This window comes from Meles meles, chromosome X (genome assembly GCF_922984935.1).
Source record: "Meles meles chromosome X, mMelMel3.1 paternal haplotype, whole genome shotgun sequence".
Classification (NCBI taxonomy): Eukaryota; Metazoa; Chordata; class Mammalia; order Carnivora; family Mustelidae; genus Meles; species Meles meles.
The window spans coordinates 47624890-47642125 of NC_060087.1; the positions used below are offsets into that span (position 1 = coordinate 47624890).

The 17236-nt window shown below is 40.1% G+C and overlaps 1 protein-coding gene across 3 annotated transcripts in view; it reads right to left on the minus strand.

The window, feature by feature from the left end:
• Nucleotides 1-6791, minus strand: part of WNK3 (WNK lysine deficient protein kinase 3) — a 157738-nt gene extending 150947 nt beyond the window's left edge. For 2 of the 3 annotated variants that reach the window (XM_045994706.1, XM_045994704.1), the window contains exon 1: nt 6008-6117. The gene's annotated coding sequence lies outside the window, so the exon portion shown is untranslated. Of the gene's footprint in view, nt 1-6007; nt 6118-6713 lie in introns of those variants that run through there. The other variant, XM_045994705.1, reaches the window with a different exon arrangement.
• Between the last annotated feature and the right edge of the window lie 10445 nt (nt 6792-17236).

Here is a 17236-nt window from a genome sequence, read left to right on the forward strand (position 1 = left end):
ATACTAAGAATTGCTGGTCTCTTTAACATTCAGATCTCTGTTCAAAGTCACCTCCTCAAAGAAACCTCCCAAATTAACCAACTGAGCTAAAGAGGCTTCTCTCTAACATCTCAGCACCCTTTAAAAAAAATGTCTTCTCAGGGTGCCTGGTTGACTCAGTCGGTGGAGTATGGAACTCTTGATCTCGGGGTTTGAGCCCCATGTTGGGAAGAGATTACTTAAAAATAAAATCCTTCAAAAAACACATTCTTCTCAGCATTTATGTTCTGATATATTTGTTGACTGTTGTCCTCCAACTATAACGTAACCTCAAAGAGAGCAGGGTCATTGCCTGCTTTGCTTCCTTTTCATCTATTCCCAACACACCAACCCTGCACACTGGAGAAACACAATAAATATTTGTTCAATGAATGGCAGAACCTTACAAATACGTTGGGTAAGTCATACTCCAAAATTCATTTGGATTAACAGCTTCAGAGTAAGTTATCGGGACTTTTTGAAAGCTTCCTTAGTAAATGAACCACAGAGCTTCAAGGGTTTTTTTTCCCCTCTTGCTAGAAACCTTCAAAGGCTAACTATGAATGGAAATGCCACAGGAGCTCATCAGGACAAAATCATTCTCTGGGCAGCATGGATATCATCAGAGCTGAACTAGCACTCCATCGGTCTAAGGGCTAATCAAGCCAATTTCCCATTCTTCTATTAAACACACCCCCTAGTGTTTAAAACAATTCAAAATAACGTCTCTATTTTAATTACACTTAACTAGAGGCTAAGATTCACCAACAAATTGTGCTGTGCTAAATTTTAACTCTCATTTTTACAAGTAACGGAACTAAAATAATCTTACATGATTCCTAAATGAATAGGACAATGTATAGGTCATTATGGCCTAAGCTACAAATAAAAAGTCTCCACAAGGTACTGATTGATATATGTTTTGGTCAAGAAGCTGGCTCACAATCAGAAACCAAATAACACATAGGATATGGGTGCTCTTAGGATAAATCCAATGCCAATTTCTGCTTAATTATAAACTAAACCTGCTTTTCCCCCCTAGTTTTAATCAAAGATTTCACCCTAGATAAACAACAAAAATAATACTCTTTATTTTAAAAAAAGAAAACAAAACACTTATGTAAGTTTACCGTAAGATTGTCTAGCTTGCCATATTGAGGTTTCCTGATCATGAAAGTCTCACTGCCTCATAAAGAGCTTCAAAAATGCATTTAGAAACATTTCTCCTCCACAAAAGCCCAAAGAATAATTACATATTGCCACAAAATAGCTTCATATATAGTATCATGTATTATGTATTTTTTATTGAAGTATAGTTGACACAAAATGTTACATTGGTTTCAGGCAAACAACATAGTGTTTCCACAAGTCTATACATTATGCAATGCTCACCACAAGTGTAGCTACCATCTGTCACCATACAACATTATTACAATACCATTAATTATGTTCCCTAGGCTGTACCTTTTATCCCTGTAACTTATTACTTCCATAACAGGAAGCCTGTATCTCCCACCCCCTTATCTATTTTATAATTTATAAAACTTCAAGATAATCCACATACAAAAAAATATAGCTGGACCCTTACCTCATACTATATACAAAAATTAACTCAAAATGGAACAAAGACCTCAATATTAAAGTTGAAACAATAAAACTCTTCAAAGAAGAGATAGGAGTAAATCTGCATTGTCTTGGGTTTGGCAGTGGTTTCTTAAATATAACAATGAAAGCACAAGCAACAAAAAAATAGATAAACTGGACTTCAAATTTCAAATTTTTTGTGCATCAAAAGACACTATTAACAAAGTAAAAAAGAAAACTTTGAATAGAAGAAGATATTTGCAAATCATATGTCTGATCAGGGTCTAGAATTTAGAATGTATTCTTTAAAAACTCCTTAAGTCAACATTTAAAAAAATTAAAAATGGGCAAAAGACTTAGTTCTCCAAAGAACAAATTCAAATAGCCAACAGCCACATGAAAAGATGCTACACATCATTAGTTATTATAGAAAGACAAATAAAAATCACAATAAGATCCCTTTTCACACCCACTTAGTATGGCCATAATGCACACAAACAAAAAAAACCCAGAAAGTAACAAATGTTGGTGAGGATGTAAAGAAACTGGAACCTTGTACATTGCTGGTGGGAATGTAAAATGGTGCAGCCACTGTGGAAAACAGTTTAGTGGTTCCTCAACAAGTTAAACAGAATGACCATATGAACCAATAATTCCACTTCTGGGTGCACACCTGAAAAAACTGAAAACGGGTTTTCAAACAAAAATGTGTACACAAATATTCATACCAGCATTATTCACAAAAGCTAAAAGGTAGAAAGATCCCAAATGTCTATGAGCTGATGAGTAAATAAAATGTAGTATATCCATACAAGGGAATATTATTCAACCATAAAAAGGGAATGCAATATAGGGGCACCTGGCTGGCTCAATCAGAAGAGCATGTAACTCTTGATCTCAGGGTTGTGAGTTTCAGACCACAGTGGGTATAAAGATTACTAAAAAAAAATAAACTTTTTAAAAAAGGAATGAAATACTGATACATGCCACAGCATTAGTGAACCTCAAAAACATGTGAAGTGAAAAAAGCCAGACAATAAGGTAATATAATGCATGATTTCATTTATATGAAATACCCAGAATAGGAAAATCTATAGAGAGGGCATATTAGTGGTTGCCAGGGGCTGGGAGGAATGGGGAATGGGAAGCCATGGTTTAATGGGTACAGGGTTTCCTTCTAGGGTGATGAAAATGTTTTGGAACTAGATATGCAACATCATGAAGGTACTTAATGACACTGAATTGTACAATCTAAAATGGTACATTACGTTACGTGAATTTTATCACAATAAAAAGTTACCAGGTTAAAACACAGAAAACCATGTTACTTCATTTCTGTTAATGAAATATGTGTGTGTGTGTGTGTGTGTGTGTGTGTGTGTGTATACACATACATACATATCCCTGAAGAAAGGGGCATTAAAGGCTCACTACTGCAGTAACAACCTCAACATTTTCTAAACCAAGTATCTCATGACAAACTCTACCAAAATAATTTAAAATGGCATCAATTCTACTCTTGAAGTTTTGGGAATTTCTGAATGCATGCTTTTATAGACGTCCTTTACAATCTTCAAATATCTCTTAACAGTGCCATAAACTTTATGATCTCAAACAAAAAAATGGGAACCCCCCCCCCGAAAGTATTCTGGGTTTTAGCCAAAAGAAATAATCAAATATATCTGCAAATAGAACTGGTCTACTTATACTAAGATGGGGTACTGAGAAAGGGTTTTTTTTTTCCTTACACACAACCTCCCCACACACAAACATATACACAAAAATTTAGAACTTCTGTTAATTTTTTAAAGTAAATTATCTGACTATAAATCTTATAGTAATAGAACAATTCTCATTTCTTTATTTCTGATTACCCTGGTTCTATGCAACCACTGGCTTTATCACTTACTAGCTAACCAATGCACGCCTTAATGAAAAATTCCTGTACTTTATGGAAGAAAGTTAAAGTCCAAATTACAGAAATTTAACTCCTAAAACACTATAGAATAATTACATCAACAAATGTAGGCTTGTGATATGAGGATCAACGTTGGTTTAGAAGTCAGAATTCCAGGGTCCCCCACTTACTTACTAGGGCAGGTCTTATCTCTCTGTGCTTTATTCTCTCTCTTAAGTATAAAAAGGCAAATAACTTTCCGGCCTGCCTACCAACAGAAATACAGTAATAAAAATATGTACAAGGTATGATGGGACCACTGAAGTGGGGCACCAAATGGAGCTTTGTGGAGGATTCTGGGAAAAGGAAAAAAAGTCGGGGGCAGGAAAGGCTTTCAGGAATAACTAATGACCGAGGTTAGTCTAAAAAGAATGAGCTCAAATTCACAGCACGGGGAAAAGAGAGCATTACAGGTTGGGGGCAGAGGCATCAGAAGTAAAGGCAGAGAGATGAACACCAAAAACCTGCTCATGTTATTCCCCTTCTTAAATAGTCAAAGGCTCCTAATTCTGAAGGGTAGTCCTTCACCCCAGCCTCAAACTAAGACTCCAGCCTTATCTCATTCCACTCCCCAGATAGACCAAGATTACACTTTCCAGCCTCAAAACCTGCAGGTTCTTCCACTCCAGGAACATCTACTTCAAGACAGGGAGGCTACCTTGCCTGCCAAAATTGGTGCAACATTCCCAGGCTCTCATGGTGCTTTAATACTTCCACTCTACCGCTTAATACACCAAGTATTCATCTTAATCTAAGAAAGTATGAATACAGTATTACTTTTGTATTTAAACTCTGGGTAGTCAAAACAAGGATTACACTCTTTGCAGCATCAAAGCAGAATAAAAGAAAAGGGGCATGGGAACGTTCTCAAATTTGCAACATTTCCGAGATACTGAGTATATGTCAGTAAAGTTTGTAAAAAGTAACCATGAAAAGTTACAAATCCATAAACTATTAATCTTGAACCAGAACAGAATGAGACCATCACCAGGCATCCTTACCAGAAGTAATGTATTCAGAGAACAAAATGTCCTAGTAATCTGCTATAATTTAAACTCACACCAAAAAGCAAATGCCAATTTTCAAACAAGGTGAATTCAGAATGACAAAAAAAAATCATGTATAATTACTTCAGCATTCAGAATCAGCTTTAGTGTATTTTAGCCATCCTTAAATGCAGGGTGTCCTTCCCTTAGGCTGCTGACTTTAAGCAATTTTTAAATTCATCAAGCTAAAGGTTAGAGACTGTCTAGAAGACACCTGCTGCTCTGTGTCATATACAGAGATCTCTTCAAAAGTTATCCTGGTATTACAACGTACTGTAAATGAAAAACAGGTAACAATGCCTCCCCAAATTGGATGTAATCACTACCACACAGAAGACTTTCACAACTTAAAGCCTATTTATTCGTATAATTGCTTTAGTCAAAGGTAATTCTTAAGAAGGAATAACCATACCACTCGCATCTGTTTTGAGGGTTCAATTTCATTTTAACAGGGTCTATCAACTCCCAAGATAGGAAGATATACACGTGCTGGATTTCCATCCACAGCCCACTCCATAAATGTTTCACCACTCTTAACTAGTCGAACAAAACCTCGTTCGGCACAGTGAAGCCACCTCACCACTTTTATCCTAAACATACCATTTCCTCCCCATCCTCAAGCTGTCAGTCACAGAAAACACCACCCGTTGCCAAATAACACCTCTCAATCTCCTTGAACCTAACCTACTTATAGAACCAGACAATAATATTCTCTCACCCGATCCAGTCCTATCGACTTTCACACATCAACTAAATCTCTATATTAAACCCACTTTCCCCCACCCCTTTACCCAATGAAACTCAACTTCTCACACCTGAAGCGATCTTCTCTTTCAGCACCCTCAATCTCACTTAAAATGATCACTCAGTCCTTTGTCCACCAACCCCCCCATGTATCCTCTCACCTTCCCCATTCCCTAGTCTTCCATCAACTCCCAAAGTTGCCACCCCCAACAAAAACAGAAAAGAAGACAAAAAACGCACCTCAAACCCAAACCTGCCCTTCTCCACTCCCCGCCCCCCCCCCTTAGAATTTTCCTCTCCGCCTGTTAGCTCAAACGGACAGCAACTCCGACACCGCGAAGACCCAAGCCCGGCTTCGTCCCATACCTCTTGGCGACGACAATCACCCTACCTCGGTCAAGCCGCCCCCCACTAGGGCGCTTACTCCTCAACAGACTCTTGGCCGCCGCTGCCTCCCTCCATTCATCCCCGGCCCATTCATCTCTCAGCAGGATCCCAGACACGCCCCCCCCCCCCCGGCCTCCTCCCTCTCTCCCAGAACCCCGGCCGGCCCGGGACCCTCACCAGACTCGGACTCTTTTCCCTTCTCCCTCGCCCTCCTTCAAGCCTCTGCTCGCCCCTCGACGAGCCACACCATAGAACACACACAGATACGCACACAGCCTCCTCTATCGCCTCCACCGATGCTTCTTACTCCCCTCCTCGACGTCTCGAGCTCCGCTCCGCGTTGTGTGCGCGTGCGCGTGCGAGCGTCTCCCGCGAGCCCACCGGGCCAGCTACAGCCGGTAGGTAAAGAGCGGGCGGGGTTAGGGGAGCGGGGTAGGAGCCCAAGCTCGCGCTCGCCCGGGAGGAGAGCAGGCGCACGCGTACTCCAGCCAGGGAATTCTGGAGAGGAGAGAGGGGTGGAGGGGGGCGGGGAAGGGAGGGGAGGAAAGAAGAGGGGGAGGGGCGGAGAAAGCCTAAGGAGCAGCCCCAACTCCGAACAGCCCCTATCGCTGCGAGGTGCCGAGTGGCTAGCCAACTAGAGCGAGCGCACTCCTCCCCCGCCCTCTTCAGCGCAGCGGGAGAGAGGGATGCGCGTCGAACAGGAGAAAGGCTTCTCTCCTTTCCAAAAAGACACGCGTGACACCTCCTTGTGTTCAAAAGCTCTGTCTCTACGGCTGCTACGGCTGCTTTACCTTCTTCCCCTCCAAAAAACAAAAGTCCAAGCACACACTACTTCCCAGCCACCCACCATCCACTCTGCTATCCGCAAGCCTCTAAATGCAGCAGCTCTGCCGAGATGTGGTACCCGCGGGCACCTTTTCACCCACCACCCCTAACTCCCTTTTTCCAACTCCCGTCTTTTCTCGCGAGACCCATACCTGCCGGCTTCGGGATTAGAAATCGAAGCACAGATTTACAAATACCGGTCTCCCGGTTACGTTGCGAGGGCAACGGCCACGGCATGTCCCCCCGCCGAAGACCGCAGTGCGCGCGCGCGGGGGCTGGGCAACAACGAAAGTGGGGACGGGAAAGGGAAGATATGAAACGGATTTTTGACGGCATGTAACCGCTAGGCCTGGGCACGTGCCTTGCGCCTCGCAGACAAGTGCGGTGTACCCTGGGAATTGTAGTTTTCCTTCTCATCCCCAGTCCCATTCCCATCCTCAACCTTACTTAGGCCTCTAGCCGGGAGGGAAATTGCCGACGCCATTTTGCTGGGAACAATGGCCTTCGGCCTAGGCAGTGACGGGTGGGGGAGGGAGAAATGTTTTAAGGGTTCAGTTAACCTCCCCTGGCCCCTCGGTGCCATAGCAACCCCTTCAGAAACCTAGCCCCGCCCCCTCTTTGCTCTCCTGGTCTCCTAGACTGTGCGCATGCGGAAAGGCCACCTCCCCCTAAGGCAGGCTCTCACCATCTCTTACCGCTCACGTCCTTTCTCCTTTAGTTGGTAGCGAATGCTACCTCCTTCAAGCTTTCGCTACGTTAACCCCAGCGCAGCGGCTTTAGTTAAGAACTGCTTCCTGCATCGTATCAGGCACTGTACAGAATTACTTCTGTCATTCTCGCATGAATAATCCTGGCTCCATAAAGGAGGAAACATAGGCTCAGGAGGGGAAAACGGACATGACTTGCCCAAGTTAACACAACTAAGTATGGAGGAGTCGGAACTTGAACCCAAGTGTGCTCACTCCAAAGCCCATGCATTTTTCAACCCTCCAGGCCTCATCTGATTTCTGAGCCACTGAATGAAAGCTCCTCAGGGGCAGGATTCCTTTCACATGCCCCTCAAGCTTTAGCAAGATGCCTTGAGTGTAGGAGGCTGTGTGGAAAACGGCCAGGCTAATATTTACAACCGCCCAGCCTCAGGGCCCTATTACAGAGTTATATCAATCTTTTCTCTCCACTTTTTTTTTCTTTTCCTATCATAGGCCTTTTCAGCTCTTAAAAGTCAATAAAGTTAAATATGAGGTTTCCAGAGTTCAGATGGAGTGGAATTGTGAGAGGCCATGTAGCCCTGTTTGTTGTCTTTACATCTTTCCTCTTGAAAGTCACTTATTGATCTCAGGATTGCCAGAATATGTAAGAAAACCAGACTGTGCCCTTAATAAATTCAAATCCCCATCTTCCCTTTTGACAATGGAAAGAGACTTTAAAGGAATGAAATTCAGGGCTAAGAGGTCCAACTATTTCACCTGTGAAGATCTTCCGGGCAAACTTTGGAAGAGCGAGGTGTAATTTCTCCAAAAAGCGCCACCACTCTACCTTAAAGGTCTCTACATTCCAAAATAGCTGTGGAGTGAATGGAGTCTCCTAAACTTTCCTCACTGCCCCTGAAGATAATCCCTTTTCCCTGCTGAATTGTTTACTACTATGAAGAAAACAAGAAGCATAGCCAACTACCAAAGGGCAGTTTCAAAGGTTACCAAGTTATTGCAAGTCTTTGTATCCCCTGCCTCCCACTGAGATGACAACTAGAAACTTGTGCCCACCATTTTCTTTAATTGAACCACAATTTTTTATTTCTCAGTGTTTCTGTACTCCCACCATCACTACACGCATCCACCTTTAGGAAAATCAACAGGTACCTCCCTCAGTTGTGGCCTTCTCCTCTTCCTTAGTCTCCAAGTGCCATGATGTAATCAGTACAGAGCAATACCTGGAAATGTTAGCCCTTCAACCTGCTCAGATATGAACCCTTCTGAGAAGTCCTTCTTTGACAGTCAAATATTTGCTAAATAAATATAAAATAGTGTGACTTTTACAAACTTCAGAAGTTAGAAAATCAGTCTGTTCCCAGTTCAAGCACAGGCTCTTCTCAGTTTAGACATTTTATTGACACACATGCTCTTCTATTTGAAGCAACCTATCCATAACTAGGAACAAATGTCACTATGGGCAGAAAGGGGAATGCACAATTATAGCTAGTCAATAATGCATGGCAGGGAATATTCCTTTCTAACCCCCTGGTTTCCACTGACTCTTGGGTTGCATTTGTGATGTTTTCATTCATCAAATAGAAAATTTGTCTTATTTTAACTACTTGTAATTTTGCTTTACATTATTCTAGGGAAACATTCTCCCAATAATCTAGTTCATCTTATGTGAAATTATAAAAGGTTTTGCTGGAACCATTTTTAGACCCCAGCATCCCACAGGGGGTGGGGATGGGGGTTATTTTCATGGCCCTGCTACATGTTGATCTCCTCCCTACTACACAGAAGTTAACTCCTTCAATTAGCAAGATGGAACAGAGATGAACCTCAAAGCTAACTGTTAGCTAACTGCTACAACCATAGGTAGAGTTGTGACTGCTTCTGAAACTCAGTTTCTGACCCTGAGCCCTCCTTTTATCAGGTTGTTGGGAAAACCATATAAGTCATTCTTAATGTATTTTTCTCTCATCCCAGGTGATGCCACAGTTCGGGGATCTTATGTAGTACCCAGGCATGAGGGTGGAGAGTGGGGCTGGAGTAAAGTTATATACTTCCAAGTCCTTAGAGCCTGTCAGTTACTGCTCAGCCCTCTGCCCACATGGTCCTTTCAGGTGCTATAGTTTTCTCCAATGTCTCTGCCATACTTAGAGCATAGAACTCATTGTCAAGGTACCTGTTGGTCCATCTACCTAGACATTCCACACAGCCCTTCCTCTCTTGAGTCTTCCAGCCAACCAAATGTTGCTCCTGGCAGTTTGTGCTGACTGACTCCCAAAGAACTCTCTTTGCCACCCCCACCCCAAGCACCAAGGAGAGGGGAGTGAAGAAGAGAAGAATCTTTTTTTTTAGCTTTATGCAAATCTTTCCTCCTTCTAGTTTTCTGGCCCAGATACTTTGTCTTTGCCTCTGACATTAATCCCCCTCCCCTAGGGCTTCCACTTTTGGAACACAAAAGCTAAAGACTGACACAGTATTTGGTTTCCTGCCTCACTGCCTTCTTCCCCTGAGATACACCACAAAACTGACTACTTTTTTGGGTGGAGGGGAATGATGGGAATACAGAAAAGAAAAAATCCATGTATGTCTCAAAACATTGCAGCCACATTCTCCCTCTATTAAATCTTAGCACCTAGGGCAAAGACAACTTACTTCTCTTACTGAAAGGATACAAAAATGAAGATTTGAAGGGATACATGCACCTGGATGTTTATAGCAGCATTAACAACAATAGCCAAACTGTGAAAAGAGCCCAAGTGTTCATCTACTGATGAATGGGTAAAGAAGATGTGGTGTATATATATACAATAGACTGTTACTCAGCCATCAGAAAGAATGAAATCTTGCCATTTGCAATGATGTACATGGAGCTAGAGTGTATTATGCTAATCAAAATAAGCCAGTCAGATAAAGACAAAAACCATATGAATTTCACTCATAGGTGAAATTTCGGAATCAAAACAGATGAACATATGGGAAGGGGGAAAAAAGAAAGAGAGGAAAGCAACCCATAAGAGACTCTTTAATGATAGAGAACTAACTGAGGATTGCTGAAGTGGAGGTGGGCAGCGGATGGGCTAAATGCGTGATGGGTATTAAGGAGGGCACTTATTGTGATGTGCACAAGGTGTTGTATGTAAGTAATTATTCACTAAATTGTACTCCTGATACCAATATTACACTATATGTTAACTAACTAGAATTTAAATAAAAATTTGGAAGGAAAAAAAAGAAAATTTACTTCTCATCGAGATGCCCCCTGCTCAAGACAGTAACTCCCAGGGCTTGGATGCCTGGGTGATCTTTTCTCCAGGCAAGGCTTGGTACTGGGAAATTTCTTACCTGAATCATCTAGGGTCTGTTAATGACCTCTCAGGAGGCTATCTTTCCTTCCAGGAGAAGTTGAGTATCCCCTGAGTAAGAACAAACATCACCTAGCTCAGAAATGAGCAACTATCTCCACCTTTCAGATTAAACAGTACAGTTTCTGGAGATTTACTATGGAGTCTGATCTCCTCCTCCTAGACACAGTCTTTCCTCATGTGCCCCAGGCCAGATATCAGGTAGGGGGGCGAATTTATAGTAAATGCCTTTGCCTTGACAACTTAGCCTAAAAAAAGAGTAAACCTGCATCATTTCTCTAAAATTTGCTAGGTATCTAGAATCTTCATTCCTCTGCCAAGTCCCCATGTGGACCAGATACAGAGCCTGAGTTGGGAGTTGCTAAAACAGCCCTTTCTCTCTCCAAAAGAAAATCAATTCATTTAGAGATGTACAGTCTAGGGGCACCTGGGTAGCACAGTCAGTTAGGGGTCTGACTCTTGGTTTCATCTCAGATCATGAGCTCAGGGTAATGAGCTCAAGCCCCATGTTGGGCTCTGAGCTTAGCACAGAGTCTGCTTGGGATTCTCTCTCCCTCTCCTTCTGCCCCTCCTGCTCATTCTCTCTCTCTCCAAAATAAATAAATAAATATTTTTTAAAAAAGAAAAGAAATGTGTAGTCTAACATGGTATACTCTTTTGGGAATCAATTTCCTGAACTAACATACAAGGTTGCATTTGCCTGCCTGCCTTTCCTTCCTCTCTCCTTCTCTCCCTTTGCCTTCCATTCCACTGATCCCTCTGTATCTGTTCCAACATTCTGTCTACTACTACTACTCTACTACTACTACTACTAGTAGTAATAATAATAATAAGGAAATAACATTTACAATGTGCTTCATACAAACCCATTGACTCCTATGGGTTAAGTGCCATTATTAATGCCATTTTTCAAATTGTTAATCCAAATCACAAAGAAGTTAAATAACTTGCCAAGGTAACACAGCAAGTAAATGGCAGAGCTAGATTTGAACCTAGTTAGTTTATTTCAGAGTCCATGCTTTCAGTCATTTTGTTGTATCTTTCTATGATTACATTTAACTTTAGACTCCAAGTTCCCTTTTCTATGGGGCTGGTAAGATAACCTCAATTCTTTTTTATTTTCATTTTTATTTTTGTTCCTTTTATTCATTTTACTTATTTATTTTTCATCATGATAAGTGTACTCTTTAATACCCTTTACCTATTTCTCCATCCACCCACCCACCTCCCCATTGGTAGCCATCAGCTTGTTTTCTATAGTTAAGAGTCTGTTTCTTGTTCTGTTGCCCCCTCTCTTTTTTTCCTTTGCTTGTTTCTTTTGTTTCTTAAATTCCACATACAAGTGAAATCCCATGGTATTTGTCTTTCTCTGACTGACTTATTTCACCTAGCATTATATTCTCTAGCTTTATCCATGTTGTTGCAAATGGCAAGATTTCATTCTTTCTATGGCTAAGTAATATTACTATATATATATAATATATAATATTATTATATATATAATAATATTATATATATATATAATATATATAATATATATAATATAATATAATATAATATAATATAATATATATAGTAATATATATATATATATATAATATATATATCACCTCTTCTTTATTCATTCACCAATCGATGGACATTTGGGCTGTGTCCATAGTTTGGTTATTGTAAAAAATGGTACAATAAACATAGGGGTTCATGTATCTCTTTGAATTACTGTTTTCGTATTTGCAGGGTAAATACCCAGTAGCGTGATTACTAGACCATAAAGTAGTTTTATTTTTAATATTTAAGGCCCCTCCATACTGTTTTTTTTCCACCATGGCTGCACCAATTTGTTTTCCCACCAACAATGCAAGAGGGTTTCCGTTTTCTCCACATCCTCACCAATACTTGCTGTTTCTTATGTTTTTTATTTTACCCATTCTGAAACATGTGAGGTGATATCTAATTTTGATTTGCATTTCCCTGATGATGAGAGATGTGTCTTTTGACCATTTTATGTCTTCTTTGGAGAAATGTCTGTTCGTGTCTTCAACCCATTTCAAATTGGATTATTTGCTTTTTGGGTATTGAGTTATATCAGTTCTTTATATATTTTGGATACTAACCCTTTATCAGATATGTCATTTGCAAATATTTTCTCCCATTCAGTAGGTTGTCTTTTCATTTTATCGATTGTTTCCCTTACTATGTGACTTAACCTCAATTCTTCTTGACATTTCTCCACCCTAGGCTTATGCCACAGTTCTGGGCTATTACAGAGTGCTAAGGCCTGGGAACAGAAGTTCATCAAGTCGTTGGCCATCAGGCAATACAGCTTAGCAGGCAGAGGTCCATTACCTCTGCCCACAGTGTTCCTTTGCTATCTGGCAGGTTCTTATTACATTGGGATCCCGCCAGTGGCTCAGGAATTTTTGTTAAGGCTGCCTAGAATAGCCCCTGTTTTCTCAAATGGTCCTGTCTATCTATAGATGGTGCCAGGAAGCAAGACACAGGTCCCCTCTACCCAGGACCCGCGGGTCTCCCTGATAGCATTGCATTATCTCCAGCCCCAAGGACAGGAAGTGCTAGAATCCCTCTCTAAGCTGGATAAAATCCTTTGCCCTTCATATTTTCTGGCCAAAACACTTGTCTTTGCCCCTAATCCTCTTCCCCTAAAGAACTTGAGCTTTTGAAACACAAAAACAAAGAGACTGGCAAGTGAAATCTGCTTTTTGTCCTTCCACATTCCCTTCCCCTGAGGCAATAAAACCTGGGTATGGGGACAAAAGGATGTGAGAGGAAGATACAGAAGTTAAAAGCAGTAACTATAGAAAACATTAAAATATCTATTTCAGATATGTTATTTGCAAATATCTTCTCCCATTTTGTAGGTTGACTTTTAGTTTTGTTGACTTTTTCCTTCAATGTGTGGAAGCTTTTTATTTTGATGGAGTCCCAATAGTTTATTTTTGCTTTTGTTTCCCTTGCCTCAGGAGACATATCTAGAAAGAAGTTGCTAGGGCCTATGTCAAAGCGTTACTGCCTATGTTCTCCTGTAGGACTTTTATGGGTTCAGGTCTCACATTTAGGTCTTTCATCCATTTTGAATTTATTTTTGTGTATGGTGTAAGAAAGTCATCCAGTTTCTTTCTTTTTCATGTTGCTGTCCAGCTTTCCTTACACCATTTGTTGAAGAGGCTGTCTTCTTCCCATTTTTCCCATCAGATATTCTACCCTGCTTTGTTGAAGATTAATTGACCATATAGTTGTGGGTTTATTTCTGTGTTTTATATTCTGTTCCACTGATCTGTGTGTCTATTTTTGTGCCACTACCATACTCCTTTGTTTACTACAGCTTTGAAATATTACTTGAAGTTTTAATTTTCTTTTTCAAGATTGTTTTGGCTATTTGGGGTCTTTGGGTATTCCATACAAATTTTAGTATTATTTCTTCCAGTTCTCTAAAAAATGCTGTTGTTTTGATAGGGATTGCATTAAATGTGTAGATTGCTTTGGGTAGTATGGACATTTTAACAATATTTGTTCTTCTGACTCATGAACATGGAATATTTTTCCATTTCTTTTGTCCTCTTCAATTTCTTTCATCAGTGTTTTATAGTTTTCAGAGTACAGGTCTTTCATCTCTTTGGTTAGGTTTATTCCAAGATATCTTGTTATTTTTTGGTGCAATTGTAAATGGGTTAGTATCCAAAATATATGAAGAATATATAAAACTCAATGCCATAAAAGTCTCAACACCCAAAAACCAAATAATGCAATAAAAATGGGCAGAAGACATGAATAGACATTTCTCCAACGAAGACATACAGATGGCCAACAGACATATGAAAAGATAATCATCATCCTTGCCATCAAGGAAATACAAATCAAAATGACAATGAGATATCATCTCACACCTATCAGAATGGATAAACGCAAAGATACAAGAAACAAGTGTTGGTGAGAATGTGAAGAAAAAGGAATACTCATGTACTGTTGGTGGGAATACAAACTGGTGTGGCCAACATATGGAAGGTCCTCAAAAAATTAAAAATAGAACTACCCTACAATCTAGCAATCACACTACTGGGCATTTACCCAAAGAATATAAAAACACTAATTCAAAGGTATACATGCACCATTACATTTATTATTTATTTATTTATTATTTGTTTGTTTGTTTGTTTATTTATTTTATAGAAAGAGAATGAGAGACAGAGACAGAACATGAGCAGGAAGTAGGAGACAGATGCCCTGCTGGAGCAGGGAGCCTGACATGGGGCTCAATCCCAGGAAGGACCCTGAGATCATGACCTGAACTGAAGGCAAGTGCTTAACTGACTGAGCCACGCAGGCACCCCACCCTTCTGTTTATTGTAGCATTTTTTACAATAGCCAAATTATGGAAGCAGCCCAAGCATCTGTTAATTGATGGATGGATAGAGAAGACATGGTATAAATATATATAGTGGAATATTATTCAGCCAGTAAAAAAGAATGAAATCTTGCCATTTGCAGCAACATGGATAAAGCTAGAGAGTATTATGCTAAGCAAAATAAGCCAGTTAGAGGAAGACAAATACCATATGATTTTACTCATATGTGTAATGTAAGAAACAAACAAAAGAGTGAAGGGGAAAATAAGAGAAAGAGAGAGAAACAAATCAAGAAACAGACTCTTAATTATAGAGAGCCAATTTAGCATTACAAGAAGGGAAGGGGGTAGGGGCATGGGCTAAGTAGGTGATGAGGATTAAAGAGTGCAATAGTTGTGATGAGCACTGAGTGATGTATAGAAGTGTTGAAACACTATGTAGTACACCTGAAAGTAATATAACAGTGTACGTTAATGAGCTAAAATAAAAATTTAAAAAGTAAAAATAAACATCTGTTTTAATTCTGTGCAAAAGGATAGCTTATTTAATAATTGGTGCTTTCAAAATTGGCCATCCAACTAGAAGAAATCAAAAATCTCTACCTTATGCCATATGCAGAAATAAATTCCAGTTGAATGTCTATTTCCCTGCTTCCATCCATTGCTGATAGGAGTAGGACCCATTACTACCTTTTTTGAGAGTAGTCTGAAGAATCTAATAAAATTAAAAATCTACAGTATTAGTCCAGAATGGTTTGGGCTACAAGTGACAGGATAGCTGACTAATAGTGGCTTAAACAAACAGAGGTTTGTTTTGCTTTCTCATGTATCAAGAAATACGGAGGGACACGGATCCTAGCATTGGATCAGCTGCTCAACAAGGTCTCGAGAATCTAGGCTTATTTCCATCCTTCTAATCCACCATCTTTGACATATTGGTTTTTTATCCCTAGGCTTTTTACTTCATGTGTGTGAGATGGGCTGTTGAATCTAAATATCAGAACTGCATTCAAAGATAGAAAAGGAGAATGGCAGTGGCCAGGGAAGCAAGGGAGGTACCACTCTCCTTTTTTGAAAGAAGGCAGTTTTTCGAGACATCCCCCAGCACACTTGCCCATGCATCTCCTTTACCATAACTGAATCACATAATCACATATAGACCAAGAAGCAGGACCACCCTCCTTGAGGTCAGGGTTCTCTCCCTAATACCTGAACAAAATTAGCATTCTGTTATCAAGAAAGAAGTGGGAAAATGACAGCTGATTTTGTCTACTACATACACCTACCCTTTGACCAAGCTGTGTGGAGTCTATCCTACAGAAATAAAAGCGCCAAGAAACCTGTATGCCCATCAATAGAGGAATAGTTGAATAACTTATGGTATATTAACATTAAAGTATATTATGCAGCTATTAAATATGATGAATTACATTTATTCCTATTGACCTGGAGAAAATTGTGAAAGAGTCCACACCATAATTTTAATATGATTACCTCATTTGGGAGTGTATGGATTTAGGAGTAGTTAGCACATGTTAATTCTATAGCAAAAATTTTACCTCGCTGAAATGGAAACGGCATAATAATATCTTTTACCATAATTTCTTGAGAGAAAATTTCTTTTGATTTGCACAATTTTAAGCCATGCATGCCTTTTCAAGAATACATCCTTGCATATGCCAAGGAATACTTATAATTACCTTGGTAAACTATTTCTGTTAAGAATGCTGGTTACTGGGATGCCTGAGTGGCTCAGTTGGTTAAGCGGCTGCCTTCGGCTCAGGTCATGATCCCAGCGTCCTGGGATCGAGTCCCACATCGGGCTCCTTGCTCGGCAGGGAGCCTGCTTCACCCTCTGCCTCTGCCTGCAACTCTGTCTGCCTGTGCTCTCTCTCTCTCTCTCTCTCTAATAAATAAATAAAATCTTAAAAAAAAAGAATGCTAGTTACTGGAATGGTTAAAAAAGAGTATTGGACTGAGAGTCAGGAAACTTGGGCAAAATAATTATACTAATGCTGCTACTTGGGACAAAGAGAAGCACACAATTATAGTCCCTGCTTAAGGTGGACAGAGACTACAGAGGAAGAGATAAGGCATAAACAAGTGAAAATGAAAACAGTAATTCAAGAATTGTTACAGAATACTGAAGAACAAATTAACATGTGCATTTTTTTTTATAATAAGTGCCAAAGGCAAGGGAAGCAAGGGCAAAAATGAACTATTGGGACTTCATCAAGATAAAAAGT